The sequence below is a fragment of the Diabrotica virgifera genome, chromosome 2, assembly GCF_917563875.1.
Source record: "Diabrotica virgifera virgifera chromosome 2, PGI_DIABVI_V3a".
NCBI lineage: Eukaryota > Metazoa > Arthropoda > Insecta > Coleoptera > Chrysomelidae > Diabrotica > Diabrotica virgifera.
Window position 1 is genome coordinate 262912895 of NC_065444.1, and position 5293 is coordinate 262918187.

A 5293-nucleotide genomic window follows, 5' to 3' on the forward strand; every position below is an offset into this window, starting at 1 on the left:
GTGCCTGTCCCACTCACAGTGAGGTATTTATATGTTATATATAGTATCAGGTAGTATTTAATTAAGGTGTACGTATTATAAACGTACAATTATTATTTGGTGAGGGTTCTACTAACCTAGTTGTAAGTTGTACTTCCTGTATTAGAGGTACCCGTAGTCAGTTTTTCTAACCTTATAAAGAGTATTTTTAGATCATAGTTGTATGATGATTTTGTAATTGACTTTCACTAGTATCACTTTTTCCTGTCATGTTAGAGTTACACACTAGTTACTTGTCCTAACTCAGAGATTGTTAAAAAGATCTAGTAGTTACATTCAATAAATATACATTTATTGTGATTTTTTTTTCTTATTACTCTTTTATTTTTAGTAGTATATTTTATAATTTAATAATCTTTAATAACTTTTCACATACTTGTACTACAAATTTAACATACTCTATAGCAGCGTAGAATACCTGGAAGAGCGTTAACCTAGTTATCCTTCTTCTGGCGCCCAAAAATTCATTCTATTTTCAGTATATTATTATATTTACTCTATCTATTTTCTGAACATTATCTTCATATCTTCTTTTCGAGCCATCATTGTCACTTCCTTTAATCTATTGTCTGGCCAAAAATAGCCGTGCAAATTGGCCGAATCCTTCCTTGAGTGTCAAGTGGCCCTTCTCATACATATTTAGCTAGCCATTCAAGTTATATCTATCTATTAATGATTTCTCATCTCTAGTCCTGTATCAATTCGATATTCTTTGTCTTGGCATCCTTCCATACAAATACTACTACAAAGTTGTATTTTAGTTACTCCAGCTTCTTCAACGGAGAAGCCACACATTTTTGTCCTTTGGCTACATTAAGTAGATCTTCTTCTTTTTACTACTTCTGTTGGAGTTTACCACTCCCTTTTCATTCACTCCAACAGAAAATCATCAGCCAGTTGTTACATCGGCTTTCCAACGTGGTGGCTTTATTTTTGGTCTGAGACAGTATTCATTTAGGTCAATTCTTCTCTTTTATCTGAAATCTCTTTGTTATTTCCGTTTGGTATCCTATACACATATTGTTACTTATTTATTTTATTTTTAATTTCTGATACATATCAGGTATTCTTAAACGCTGTTTTGATTTTTGTTTATATTTTGGGACCTCATTATAGTATATGTTTGTGCAGCTTACATTCTGGGTTAGATTTTGAATTTTTATTGGGAACTTATATTTAATATTGCTATTAATAATATAATTCATATAACAATTTTATTTCTTCAGTCAATAGTGGTATAGTTGGAGGTACAACTAAGTGTTGATTATTATTATTATTATTATAGATATATATTTTTTCTAGAGTGGTGGTAAGTTACATATAAATAAAAAAATTTACTTCCAGTATTTAGGTAGTAGGTTTACTTGAGTATACAATATTTATTGGATTATTTATCCATTTATTTGATCTTATATATTTATTTGATCTTATTTATTAGATTATATACTGCATTATATATATATTTTTTTTTGCTGGCTATTTTGATTTTGTTGGTGTGTTGCTGATATTTTCTCGGTTTATATTATATATATTTTGCGTGCAAACTTTCATATTTTCATATTTTTCATATTTCTGTTCTTTGGACTATTTGTCAATAACTTTGCTCTCATCATGTGTGCTTTTAAAGCTGAACATCTTCTGGTGGATGAATTGGATTATGAATTAAAGATTCGGGACATAATGCCAGAGGAGTCGACAACTGTCGATAAAAAACGCAATCTTTTGAGAGGTGCTTTGAAACAAGAAGCTGGCAATAGAAGTTTTCTCCAAATTTCAGCTGTATCCCTTCCTTTTGAGGAACAACAAAAAGGAATCACTGAAACATTGGACAGCTTGTCTAAAAAAATCGAAAAGTTTAGGGGAACTGTAAAGGATACAGAGTATGCGCGATTAACATCTCGTCTAGGCCATATTTCTGCCCGTGTACACTTGCTACACTGTCCTTCTGAAGAACAGGAACCGTTCAAGAGGTCTGTTTCTCTTAAAATATTAACACTAGAGGGTGAACTTGATTCTAGAGTTAACCCCATTGCTACCTCTACTCCTAATGCTTCAGTCAATGTACCTAGCTTTACGTACTCCAAACCTGTTCAAGTACACAAATGGGGTATTTCATTTTCAGGTGAAAAACAGCACACTGATGTGATGTCATTTTTAGAAAGGGTTGAATGTCTTCGAATATCTAGAGGTGTTTCTGAAGAGGATTTGTTTGCTGCTTCTGCTGAGTTGTTCACCGGGACCGCTTTTACATGGTTTATGAATAACAGGGGTAATTTTTCTTGTTGGTCTGATCTGATTAAAAAGTTGAAGTCGGATTTTCTTCCGTATTCATTCCAGGATGATTTATTAGATCAAATTAAGAATCATAAGCAGAAACCTGGGGAATCTGTTACTATGTTTATTAATACTATATTAGGTATGTGTAGTCGTTTAGACACTCCTTTGTCAGATTTAGCTAAAATTAAAATCATCCTTAAATGTCTATTGCCCTTTTATCATCAACAATTAGCTCTTATGGACATTCAGAACATTGATGACCTTACTATAAAATGCAAACGTTTGGAGGAAACGTTATCCTGGTCTTCTCAACCTCCATCCACATCTCGATCCTCTTCTAACTCTTCTTCTCAGCCAACTTCCTTTAGGCAACGTTCTTGGCTAAATAAGGGTCATGAACATAATGTTTCGGTTGTTAGTTCTCTTGTCTGCTGGAATTGTGATCAGCCTGGTCACCCATTTTACAATTGTGGGATTCCTCAAAATCGTATTTTCTGCCATGGTTGTGGCCGAGAGAACACCCTTAAAAGAAACTGTTCTAAGTGTTCGGGAAACGACACGTCGGAGGTCCGTCCCCTGAACGTTTCTCCGTCCAACATCCAATCAGGGAATCAAACCCCATCGTCAAACGAAACTGCTGGACCAAGCACATCCAGCAACCCAAACCCATCTTCACGAAAAGGGAAAGGGGTGTCGTTCAAGAAAGCAGCACACACCACAAAACAAAATTAAACCAGAAATTTATTTCTATAGATAATACGTTAGATTCGCTTGATTCAAATGATCACAGATGGTCATTTACAAACGCTTCTTTGATTGGTAGTGTTCAACGTAACAATAATAATTGTGATAGTAATGTGGTTCCATTATCTATATTAGATTCTAGTTTTGTTAATGATGATGATACGTCTGGGTTAGTTCCATATAACGGTTGTAGACAACCAAATACTTTAGATCTAGATATTAATTCGTTATTAGTTAGGAAACAAAATGATAATAGGCCATATCTTCCTATTCAAATTTTAGGACAATCGTGTTTAGCTTTGTTAGATAGTGGCTCTAATATTTCATTGATAGGGGCACATTCGTTAAATTTATTGAAAAATTCTAGTATTCCCATTATGCCCATTTCATCTTTGCAAGTATCTACTGCAGATGGTACAGTTCAGTCCATTACGGGCAAACTCCAAATTAAAATCACAGTGGCAGATTTATGTAGGGAAATTACATTTTATGTTATTCCTTCCGTGCAGAATTCTATAATTTTAGGTATGGACTTTTTCAATGCTTTCAATAGTACCTTAAGTTGTTCTGATTTTTCTTTTTCCATATCTGAATTTAATTTATCTACCCTTAGTGCTATTCACGATTTTGCTAGTTTATCAAGCTCTGAACAAAGGCAATTAGAGAGTATGATCTCTAAATTTACTACTCTTTCTTCAAAAGACAAACTAGGTCGTACGTCGTTAATCTCTCACACTATCGAAGTGGGAAATCCCACTCCTTTCAGATTATATCAGTACCCCATACCTCAAGCCTGGCAGGCAGATTTAGAAAAGGAAGTAGATTCGATGCTTGCTTTAAATATCATAGAACCTTCAACATCGTCCTACTGTTCTCCGCTCTGGTTAACGAAGAAGAAGGATGGATCCTTCAGGATCTGCTTTGACGGTCGAAAACTAAACAGTATCACAACTAACAGGGATGCTTATCCTATCCCCAGAATAGATGTGATTTTGAGCAAACTTCAGAATGCCAAATACATCTCTTCTATTGATTTGTCTAAGGCCTTCCTACAGATCCCACTGAGTGAAGAGAGCAAGAAGTATACTGCTTTTGCTGTCAGTGGTAAAGGATTATTCCAGTTTGTCACCATGCCTTTCGGTCTTGTTTCTGCTCCTCAGACAATGTGTCGTCTGATGGATTTAGTCATTGGTCCACCGTTAGAGCCCTATGTTTTCTATTATTTAGACGATATTTTGGTTGTCACTCCTGATTTTTCCCTTCATATGGAAATTTTAGATAAGTTATTTTTACGTCTTAAGGAAGCTAATCTAACGGTCAATCTGGATAAATGTCAGTTTTGTCGCCCTAGTCTTAAGTTCTTGGGTTATGTTGTGGATAACCAGGGGCTGAGGACTGATCCTGAGAAAATAGTTGCTATCAAAAATTTTCCTATACCAAAGACCACCACCCAAGTCCGTAGGATATTGGGAATGTGTGGCTATTATCGGCGATTTGTACCGTCCTACTCTACTTTGTTGTCACCTCTTACTGATCTTTTGAAGAACAGGAAAAAGGGACAGACCATTACTTGGACTCCTGAGGCTGACGAAGCTTTTAGGCGCGTTAAAGATGCTTTAACGAGCGCTCCGGTTATGATGTCACCTAATTTTGATGAGCATTTTTATCTAATGACAGATTGCTCTAATACAGCTTCTGGAGGCGTATTATTTCAGTTGAAAGATGGCTCCGAACACCCCATAGCGTACACTAGTAAGAAGTTGAACAAGGCCCAGAAAAACTATTCAACTACGGAGAAAGAACTCTTAGCTATCATCCATGGGTTAGAAGCTTTTCGTTATTATCTGGAAGGTCGTAATTTCACTATAATTACTGATCATAGTTCCTTAGTATGGCTTCATAGTATGAAAAACCCTTCACAGAGGCTTTCTCGATGGATATGCAAACTGGCTGCCTATTCATATAAGATTGTCCATAGAAAGGCAAACGGGGTAGTGGTCGCAGATGCTCTTTCACGTGTCCATGATATTAATGTCCTAGATCTGTCCTCTTTAAGTCCTGATATGTGGTATCAGAATATGATTGATAGGGTCACTCAAGACCCACAAAAATATCCTGATTTTAAGGTAGAGAATAATATTCTGTACAAACACATCTTAAGTCCGATAGAGTCCTTATCCAATATGTCGGAGTGGAAAATAGTTGTACCTACGCCAAATAGGGAAAATATTCT